The following is an 11814-nucleotide window of genomic DNA, read 5'->3' as shown; positions in this document are numbered from 1 at the left end:
CATCTTAAATATATTTATTGAGATACCCTCTTCTGCTTCCCTGGGCAGAGAAGTCCACAGATTCACTTCTTTCTGGGAAAAACAGTTTTTCCTCAACTCCATCCTACATCTATTCAGAATCAGAATCAGTTTTAATATCATCGGCATATGTCATTGGAATTTGTTAAGTTTGAGCAGCAGTACAATGCAGTACATAATAATACAGGGAAAAACTGTGAAATGCAGTGAGTATATTTATATATATTAAATGCTGTTATATATTAATTGTATGTTGTATATTAAACAGTTAATTTAAGTAAGTACTGCAAAAACAGAAATTTAAGAAAAAGTAGTGAGGTAGTGTTCATGAGGTCAAATGCTTTAAGTTCCTCGGGGTCAATATCACAGATGACCTGACTTGGTCCAACCAAGCAGAGTCCACTGCCAAGAAGGCCCACCAGCGCCTTTACTTCCTGAGAAAGCTAAAGAAATTTGGCCTGTCCCCTAAAACCCTCACTAATTTTTATAGATGCACTGTAGAAAGCATTCTTCTAGGGTGCATCACAACCTGGTATGGAAGTTGTCCTGTCCAAGACCAAAAGAAGCTGCAGAAGATCATGAACACGGCGCAGCACATCACACAAACCAATCTTCTGTCCGTGGACTCACTTTACACTGTACGCTGTCGGAGCAGTGCTGCCAGGATAATCAAGGACACGACCCACCCAGCCAACAGACTTTTCGTCCCTCTTCCCTCCGGGAGAAGGCTCAGGAGCTTGAAGACTCGTACAGCCAGATTTGGGAACAGCTTCTTTCCAATTGTGATAAGACTGCTGAACGGATCCTGACCCAGATCTGGGCCATACCCTCCAAATACCTGGACCCGCCTCTCGTTTTTTTGCACTACCTTACTTCCCATTTTTCTATTTTCTATTTATGATTTATAATTTAAATTTTTAATATTTACTAATTTTAACTTTTTTAATATTTTTAATATTTAATATTTGTAATCCAGGGAGTGTGAAGCGCAGAATCAAATATCACTGTGATGATTGTACGTTCTAGTACCAATTGTTTGGTGACAATAAAGTATAAAGTATAATTTTACAACTTTCTGCAGCCTACTTCAATCCTGTGCAGTAGCAACCCCCCCCCCACCTTACCAGACTGTGATGCAACCAGTCAGAATGCTCTCCACAGTACGTCTGTAGAAATTTTTGAGTGTTTTAGGTGACGTACCAAATCTCCCCAAGCTCCTAATGAAATATAGCCACTGCCTTGTCTTCTTTATAGCTGCATCAATATGTTGGGACTAGGTTAGGTCCTCAGAGATCTTGACACCCAGGAACTTGAAACTGCTCACTTTCTCCATTTCTGATCCCTCTATAAGGATTGGTGTGTGTTCCCTCATCTTACCCTTCCTGAAGTCCACAATCAGCTCTTTGATATGTCTCCGAGTTCTAGTTTTGTCATTGCCAGTTATTATTTCTGGGTGAAATTTTGCCGATCACTAAACTAGTCCAGCACTTCCAGTAGGTTAATTGGTAACATGGTGTAATTGGGCAGCCTGGACTTTTTGGGCCTGTTACCATTTCGTGTCTCTAAATATAAATTTTTTAAAAATGAGTACAAAGGCAACATATTTTATTTTAAGAATCATTATGCTAATAATGAAACAGCTTCAATTGTAGAAATGTCAAAGTCCCAAGAGGTGCTCAGACTGGCAAAGAGTGCTTATTACAGAACATAGTTGATAATGTAATAGGCACCTCTGCAGTTTTACCACAGGTAGCTCAACAATATTTATAGAGACGATTTGGGCTAGGAGTTGCAGTCCCCTCAGCGACAGTGGAACCATCAGTGCAGAATGGTCAGAGATGCCGAGACCTTATACACAGAGGAAGCTTACAGATACAAGGTTCTACCTGGTCTGTTCAGGCTGAAGTTCCAATGGTTCAGAGAAACTCAGAGGACACTTTAATTCTTAAGGAATGAGGGATGAATTTTGAGAGCCAAAGGCATCCCACTACTCTCTTGCATTCTGCCACCTGTGCACACTTTCCTCACTCCAGCCGTGGCATGACCAGAACAAGAGTGTAGAATACCATTATCCTGCTCCACGGTCTGTATCAGTCGAGTTCCCACTCCAGTTACTACCCAGCAGGCATGGAGGCCTCACGTTTGTTCATTCTATAACTCGAGCCAACAGGAGGAAATGCTCGTGCCTGAGGAACACCTCTCGGAAAACCAGGAGTATGAAGAACAGGAGTCTCAAATATCATCTGGACAAGTAGGAGGGACAAGGAAATTCAAAGGGTGCGTTACCTTCCCAATCGTTCAATCTGGATTAGCATACTCAGTGCAGGAGGAAGGGAATGTCATGCCCTTACAAAAGGAATCCGGTGATCACCCGGCAATCAGTGGAATTGGAATTGGTTTATTATTGTCACATGCACTGAGATACAGTGAAAAGTTAGTCTTGCATACTGTTCCTACAGATCAGATAATTACAGATACAACAAAGTAAAACAATAACAATGCAGAATAAAGTGTAACAACTACAGAGAAAGTGCTGTGCAGGTAAACAATAAAATGTAAGGTTTGAATAATGTAGACAGTGAGGACAAGAATCCATCTTCTCACACTAGGGAGCCATTTAAGAGTCCTATTACAGCAGGGTTGAAGTGGTCCATAAACCTACTGATACCTGCTTTTGGGTTTTTGTATCTTCTCTCCAAATGGACGAGGGGAAAGACAGAATATCTAGGGTGGGTGGAGTCTTTAATTATGCAGTCTTCTTTACTGATGCAGCAAGAAGTTTAGACAGAGTCCATGGAGGGCGGGTTGGTTTTCATGATGTACAGAGCTGTGTCCACAACTCTCTACAGTTTCTTGTGGTCACGTGCAGACCAGTTGCCATAAAAAGCCAGGCAGGATGCATTCTGTGGTGCATCAGTAAAGAGTGCTGTGGTTGAGAGTGTTGAGAGCATCAAGTTCCTAGTGGTAAACTTCACCAATTGCCTGTCCTGGTCCACGGGCCGAGAAAGCACATGCAAAGGATGTGTAAACTCTTTACAGAGGAGGCTGGGATTGAACTCCAAACCCCAACGCCCTGAGCTGTAATAGCTTCATGCTAACTGCTATGCTTCTGTGGAGCATACGGCAGAATGTATCACCGGAACCTCTTGAGGGACTGAATTTAAGAGCAGGGAGGTTATGCTGCAACTGTATAGGGTACTAGTGGGGCCGCATCTGGAGTACTGTCTTCAGTTCTTGTCCCCTTACCTGAGAAAGGATGTACTGGCTTTGGAGGCAGTGCAGAGGAGGTTACAGAGATGAGGGGGTTAGACTATGAGGAGAGATTGAGTCACCTGGGACTGTACTTGCTGGAATTCAGGAGGATGAGAGGCTATCTTATAGAAACATATAAAATTATGACAGGGATAGATAAGATAGAGGCAGGAAAGTTGTTTCCACTGGTAGGTAAGACTAGAACTAAGGGACATAGCCTGAAGGTTCGGGGAAGTATATTTAGGATGGAGATGAGGAGGAGCTGCTTTTCCCAGAGGTTGGTAAATCTGTGGAATTCTCTGCCTGATGAAGTAGTTCAAGCTACCTCAGTAAGTATATTTAAGACAGGTTGGATAAATTTTTCCATTGTAGGGGAATTAAGGGTTGTGAGGAAAAGGCGGGTAGGTGGAAATGAGTCCAGTTCAGCCATGATCTCATTGAATGGCGGAGCAGGCTCGACGGGCCAGATGGCCGACTCCTGCTCCTATTTCTTATGTTCTTGAAGAGAATAATAAGCTTAAGCAGAGTCAGCATGTGTTAAAACTCTTAAGAACATGACTAGTAGAGTAGTGCAACCACTCAAGTTGAGTTTGGTGTGTTCCTAAGGGGTTGTCCATTGGTGGACCTGCAGGTGGCTGTAGAGGCTGATCCAAGGTCCACATATTCTGGTGAGCTGTAGGCACCATGGAACTTAAACTGGGATGTTACGGTGGATTCCCTTAATGGAGAATGCCTGTGTGTGTCTTTGTTTAATGTAGGGAGGCTGATGCATGGGTAGCCACCAGACATGTATATGGATTTTCAGAAGGCTTTTGATAAGATCCCACACAGGAGATGGTTTAATGTATTTAGACCACATAGATTTGGTGGTAATGTACTGTCATGGATGGAGAATTGTATATGGAACAGAAAACAAATGGTGGAAATTAATGGGTCTTTCTCAAGTTGCTAAGTTTATCTTGTGAGGCACATGGGGATCAGTTTTTGCTCCAGATTTTAATATTTGCAGACTTTCATATCTGCATAGGAATTGGTGCTTGGGCTCCTGCTATTCTACATTTGCAAAATTTCAATGTTTGCCTTTAATACAAACTATGTGGGATTGTGAGTAGGGAGGAGGGTTTAGAGGCTGCAGTGGGAAAGAGACTGGACGTATGAGTGGTGAGTAATAGAGAAATCCAGTATAATATGGGAAAATATGAAATTATCCACATCAGTTAAACAAAACAGAAAAGAGGAGCTTTTTTAAATGGTGAGAAATTGGGTAATATTTATGACAAAGGGACTTTGTATACAATGTAATTTGCAAATACAACATTTGATTAGAAAGGCAAATCCTGTCAAAGGGTTTCAGCCTCAAACGTTGACTGTTTACTCTTTTCCATAGATGCTGCCTGGCCTGCTGAGTTCCTCCAGCATTTTGTGTGTGTTGCTTGGATTTCCAGCATCTGCTGGCCTGTATTACAAGAGGACATGGATACAGGATATTCAACTGCAGTTGTGGTTTCTTGAAAATAAAGCAAGACCACTAAGAGACTGAGTATGGGAGTTGACACTGTATGACTCGCTCCCAAATAACTGAGTTCCAAGTCAAAAAACATACTTCCAATCCTTAATTACAAAACCAGCAAAGACAAATGATCTTACAGTGGTATTAGAAATAAAGGAAATACCGAAATGGTGAAATAAACGCATATTGGATGCTCGGTAATTCACAATAGTTTCCACCACCTAAGCCAGCTACTCACAATCTTCTCTTGACCCATGGTGCATGAGAATGAGTGTCTTTTTTCCTGTGAGTTTCAGCTTGTTCATTAGGCCCACTGTACAGAACACCCTTGATTTAGGAAAGCATAAGTAACCACTTCAACATACGCAAAATGGTGGAGGAACTCAGCAGGTCAGGCAGCATCTATGAAGATGAATAAGATAGTTGATGTTTTGGGCCAAGACCCTCCTGAAAATGGGGCTCAGCCCGAAATGTCAACCGCCTATTTACTTTTATAGATGCTGCCTAACCTGCTGAGTTCCTTCTGTATTTTGTGTGTGTTAATTTGGATCTCCAGCATCTGCAGACTTTGTCATGTTTATAAGTAACCACTGTCTTGTTACCCTTCTTAGACTTCACTTGTACTGGAATTATGGGAAGTTTACAATGATGATTACCAGCCCCTGTAAGACCATTAGATACCAGGGCACTACTCACTGCTGTGGCCTGGATTCTGAAATTTGAGAACCTGCTCTTGTTTCTTAGTCAGAAGAGGAAGCAATTCAACAACGCGTTTGCTCAGTCTGACTTGGATGAAGAACAACAAGGGTACTCCTAGGAGAGAGAGAGGGATTGAAAGGGCCAAAGAGCAGCCGAGGTTGTCTCTCGGTGGAAGGTTGAAACGGAGATCATTAGGTTTTGCTAAAAATAAGAGATTTCCAGGTGAATTCTCAAGTTTGCAAAGGGGAGAAACTGTGAAAAGGAGCAGTCATATTTTCAAGCTCAATCCAGTACTTGAAGATGGCTTCTGGAGAGCTGGTGATCAGCTTAGTTGGGCAGCCTTGCCTGAGGAGTCAAAACATCCTGTTATACTAGCAAAGCATCTTCATATCTCAGACCTCATTCTGAGGCATGTACGTCAAGAGGTGGGACATGCTGGCCGTAACCACGTTATCCAGGTTGCGCCAAAAATACCAGATTCCCAGCACTAGTATAACTATAAGAAGAATCCTGTCTAAGTGTGTTGTTTGTCAGTGGTTGCATGCAGCTCCAGGATGCCAGCACATGACAGATCTATCTCTGGACAACGTCTCTCATGATTAATCTGTTTACACATATAGGACTGGACTGCTTTTGATTTTGAGAAGTGAAGAGCAGGAGTACAATGTAGAGGTATGGGGTCATATTTGCCTGTCCAGCCATACAAATTGTTCAAATTGAAGTAGCATCTCCTTTAGACACAGATTCCTTTGTTACTGCACTTCAACACTTTATAGCAAGACGAGGACAGGTCCATAAACTGCTCTCTGACAATATGACAAACATGCAAGGCGTGAGTTACGAGAAGCCATTGAGAAGTAGAGTCGTTCATGGACCAGTGATGTCCTTCTTCAGAAAGGAGTTAAGTGGATTTTAAGTGTGGTCTAAAAGATGTGCACCTTCGGGGTGCAGCCCCAAGGATGACCCGATACCTCGCTGGTGTTGCGGACTGAAGCATTGCAGGAGATTGAGACATTGAGACAGCCGTGTGCGTTCCTGTCGAAATAAGCAACGCTGCAAATTGGAACATTGAAACAGCAAACTCTTGGTCTCTCCTCTTCCTGTGGCAGGAGCAATACCTCTCTCTCCCTCAGAGAAAGCCTGTGGGATGTCAAAGTGTTGGGATAGACTTTTTTTTTTGATGAACGCTAGGTCATGGTGCCTTTGGGGATTTTGCTATTGCTTGCATGCCAGTTGATGAGGGACTGATGCTTCTGCTGAGGAAGGTGGGGGAATGGGGAGAGAGGGTTGATGCTTTAGCTGCTGCTCATGCATGGAGGGGAGGAGGGGGGCTTGTGGTTCGAACGTTTTTCCGTCATTCTTTGGGGTTTTTTCTTCTGTTTCATGGATGCCTGTGAATAGTAAGGATTTCAGGTTGTAGACTGTATACATTCTCTGATATTAAATTGAACCATTGAGCCATTGAACACATATCGGCAGGAACTCAATGCATAAAAGCATACAGACATGTCAAGAGGTTCAGCTTTTGTTTTGACCAAACATCAGAATGGGGAAGAAACGGGATCTAAGTGACTTTTGACCATGGAATGATTGGTGGTACGAGACAAGATAGTTTGATTACCTTGGCTGATCGCTTGGGATTTTCGTGCACAACAGTCTCTACAATTTACATAGAATGGTGCAAAAAACAAAAAGCATCCAGGGAGCAGCAGTTCTGTGTGTGAGAACACTTTATTAATGAGGGAGATCAGAGGAGAATGGCCAAGCTGGTTCAAACTGACAGGAAGATGACAGTAATTCAAATAACCATGCGATACAACAGTGGTGTGCAGAACAGCATCTCTGAACACACAATGCATTGAACCTTGAAGTGGATGGGCTACAGCAGCAGAAGACCATGAATGTACTGTAAACTCTGTTAGGTACAGCAGGTACCTAATTAAGTGGCCACTGAGTATGTAACATACAAAGAACAAAATCATTCTCCAAGTGCTCCATTTGCTATTTGTCCAGGTCTCACCCAATCACCGATATTCCCATTTATCCTGCCACCTTCTATATAACTTAAATTATCTTTATCTTTCTTGCTCAGATCTGACGAAGGGTCTTTGTCATGTAACATCAACTCTAATTCTCATTCCACTGTTGCTTCCTGACCTGCTGAGTGTTTCTAGCATTTTGTGTTTTTATCCCCTGGAATACTGCATACTGTTTTGGTCTCCTTGCCTTAAAAAAAACATACATGCCCACAGTGACAGTGTGAAGATTCACTAGACTGGCTTCAGGGATAGCAGACTGAGTGGACTGGGCCTGCATTTGCTAGTTTAGAGCAATGGGAAGGAACCTCATTGCAAATCTCAACTTGCAAACTTCTTACGACAGGAAGATATTTTTCCTGGCTGAATAAACCTGGACCTTGAAATAAAGGGTATGCCATTTAGAACTGAGATAAAGAGAAATTCCTAAACACACAGGAGGTGAATATTTGCCCTGGAAGGCTCAATCATTTATTTCATTATAAAATAGAGATCAATAGATTTCTGATTTTTAATTTAATCAAGCAATATGGGAATAGTGCAGAAAAATAATATTGAAATAAAACATTAACCTTGATCTTGATGAGAGGTGGAACAAGTTCAAGGGACTAAATGAGCAAAATACTTCTCACTCATCCAGCCGCTGATCACCTTTTTCTGGCTGTGAACAAACACCACAACATGATACAGTTTTCAGATGCTACAGTGAGTTAACAATGCTCCCTGCTGGCATTATTTGAAGAAACAACATCATTTGTAGCTTATTAAATACTAACCATTCAAGTTTTATTTTAAAATATGTTAGTGCAATTTCATATTTAATTTTTTAAAGTAACTCCTTTGCCAGAAAATCCCGGTGCCCAAAATCAGGCAAAGTTCCGGGCTGAGCTAGGGACCTTTGTCAGCTATGGACCTTGTCACTTATTAGTCCAAGTGTTCTAGAAATTTCTGGTGGAACCTGGATTACTAGGAAATTAAACCTGATGCTAAGTCAGCCTTCCAGAGCAGTATGACAAACTTTGCTTGCTGGCAAGATGATTGTTGGAAGGTTAGTCTGTTAGTTGGTTGCTGAAAGACTGCAAATACAGGACACTCTTGGCCAGAAGTGAAGACATATAAAAGAGATTGAGTTTAATTTGGCATTTCATGTTTAGTACAGTAAAGATGGGCTGAAGGGCCTGTACCTGTACTGTACTGTTCTTTGTTTTATATACCAAATCACAACAGCTTCTGTGTGCAAGACAGGTGAAACATTTTACAAAAGGCCATTGATTGAAAAAATTATTTGTCTTTTTCTCTGTCCACAAATCCTGTTCTCATTAGCACTTGCAACATTTCCTGTTTTGTTTCAGATTTCCTTGGCTCTTTGGAGAATTAGAGGTGGCATCTCTGCTATTTGCCCTCAAACTGAAATGTTAACTCAGTTTCCCCATCCGCCGATGCTGCCCGACCCACAGTGCCTCTTATTACAGGCAGACTTTTCTTCTTGCACGGTAATAATGTAGATAAGCACAGACTGATTTGAAAAAAAAGAATTCTACTTCGGACATATGAGGGGTGATTGATAAGTTCGTGGCCTAAGGTAGAAGGAGTCAATTTTAGAAAACCTAGCACATTTATTTTTCAACATAGTCCCCTCCTACATGTACACACTTAGTCCAGCGGTCATGGAGCATACGGATCTTGGACCTCCAGAATGTGTCCACAGATGGGTGATTGATAAGTTTGTGGCCTAAGGTAGAAGGAGATGAATTATACAGCTCTCCTTACATGCACATGCAGGTAAACTCTTTGAGTGATTATGCAGAAAGTTTGAAGTAAATAGCTTATCTCCTTCTGCCTTGGGCCACGAACTTATCAATCACCCCTGCTGTGGACACTTTCTGGAGGTCCAAGATCCGTATGCTCCACGACCGCTGGACTAAGTGTGTAAATGTAGGAGGGGACTATGTTGAAAAATAAATGTGCTAGGTTTTCTAAAATTGACTCCTACCTTAGGCCACAAACTTATCAATCACCCCTTGTACAGTATTTCCCTCAACCTATACTGATGTCATTTTGTTATTTACATTTTTACTTACACATTGTTTACCTGTACTGCATTTCATTGTAGTCAGTGTCACAATGACAACCTTGCACTCAACATCAGTAAGACAAAGAATTAGTTGCGGATTTCAGAAAGGGAAATACACCAATGTATGTCGAGGGATCAGTAGTTTCAAGTTCTCAGGTATCAACATCTCTGAAGATCTATCCTGAGCCCAAAATGTTGATGTAATTACAAAAAAAAAGGTATGACATTAAGAGTTTGAAGAGACTTGGTATTTCACCAAAGACTCATGCAAATTTCTACAGAGGTACCATGGGGAGCATTCTGAGTGGTTGCATAACTACCTGGTATGGAGAGGCCAATGCATAGGTTCAGAAAAAGCTGCAGAAAGTTGTAAAGTTAGACATTTCTATCATGAGCACTAACCTCCCCAGCATTGAGGACATCAGAATGGTAGCGTAATGGTTATCGCAATGCTATACAATATCAGTGTCCCAGGTTCAATACCTGCTGCTGCCTGTAAAAAGTTTGTATGTCCTCCCTATGACCACGTGGGTTTCCTCCAGGTGCTCTGCTTTCCTCCCAGGGTCCAAAGAAGTACCAGCTGATTGGTTAAGTGGTCATTGTAAATTGTCCTGTGATTAGGCTAGGGTTAAATTGGAGGTTGCTAGGCAGCACGACTCGAAGGCCCGGAAAGGCCAACTCCGTGCTCTATCTCAATAGATAAAATAAATATATATCTTCAAATGGCGATGATTCAAAAAGGCAGCATCCATCATTAATGATCCCTCACTCCCCACCCAGGGCATATCCTCTTCACATTGCAACCAATCAAGGAAGAGGTACAGGAGCCCAAAGACACACACTCAGCAACTCAGAAATGACTTCTTCACTTCTGCCATCAGAAAACTGAATGGACAATGAACCCATATACAATACCTCACTTACATTTTCTTCTTTTTGGGCTCTTTTTGCAATTATACTTTTTGATGGGGTGTCAGGGAAGGGTAGCACCTCTGGTGGGGGAACATGTCGCGTCCTTTTCAAGGCGGTTAGTCCACCTTTGGTCCCCACCTGGCACTCAGCTCTCACCTGTGGCTCCCCGTAGCTGTTTGCATGCGACAGCGGCCACACCCCGGGCAACGATTTCGACAAGCCGGCTAAACCAGGTGAGGGTAGCCGATGGGTCTCAAACCGTCGGTGAGATAGGGAGTTGGACCAATGGAAGGTCCAACGGTCAAGAAGGCGATCTCTGCCAGCGTCGTGGAACGTGTAGAGCAGGACAAGACACAGAAGACGTCCTGGTCATCCACTGCGCCTAGTCCCATCTCCAGCCATCTCGACTCTGTCTTGCTACTGGATCCAGATGGGAATTGGGAAGAGAGAGTGAGGCTGACACTGCGCAACTCTCCCTCACTTAAATCCAAATCACGCGCTAGTCTCGACACCATCATAATGTCAAGGTCCTCATCGACATCAACGATGGACAAACATATATTTGATTATATAAATGATATATATAATTTATAGTTTTTATTATGTATTGTAATGTACTTCTGCTACAAATTTCATGACATAAAGCTTCTGGACTCCCTGCTGCATCGCATTCGAAGTTTTGCCTGGTTAATCTGTTCAGTACCTTACAAAAATTAATTTATGCATTTTATTTAGTTTATTTATGTGTAATTAATTTGTAGCTTTTATCCTTACTTTCCTAAATTATTGTGTGTTATATGTGTGCTATGTGTACTACTGTGCTTTACACCCTACTTCAGAGAAACGTCTCATTTGACAGTATACATGTATATAGTTAAATGACAATAGACTTGACTTGACATTCTCGACATAAGCCTGAAATATGAAACCTGATTCTCTGTCGCTGTGGCACTTTATTCTGCATTGTTATTACTTTACTTTGTTCTACCTGAATGCACTGTGTAATGATCGGATCTGTATGAACAGTTTGCAAGACAAGCTTTTCACTGTATTTCAGTATGTGTGAATAATGCCAATTTAAATTCAAATTACGTTTGTTTATTGTGTGGTGCAAAGCTATGTATAAATTATGTTAATATTAGTTTATGTAATTTATGTTTGTGATATTTATGTGCTGCACTGCTGTTGTAAGAAGTTAATTTCTATGGCATTCATAGCATGCATTTGTATGCACATGACAATAAACTTGACCTTCCAAGCCCGGCTCCTCGATCGCGCCTGCGTACATTGAAGAGGCTTGATTTCCGGGATAG

Source organism: Mobula hypostoma, chromosome 17 (genome assembly GCF_963921235.1).
Source record: "Mobula hypostoma chromosome 17, sMobHyp1.1, whole genome shotgun sequence".
NCBI classification, from domain to species: domain Eukaryota; kingdom Metazoa; phylum Chordata; class Chondrichthyes; order Myliobatiformes; family Myliobatidae; genus Mobula; species Mobula hypostoma.
The sequence above is the reverse complement of the archived record's forward strand: the minus strand, read 5'-3'. Positions refer to the sequence as shown.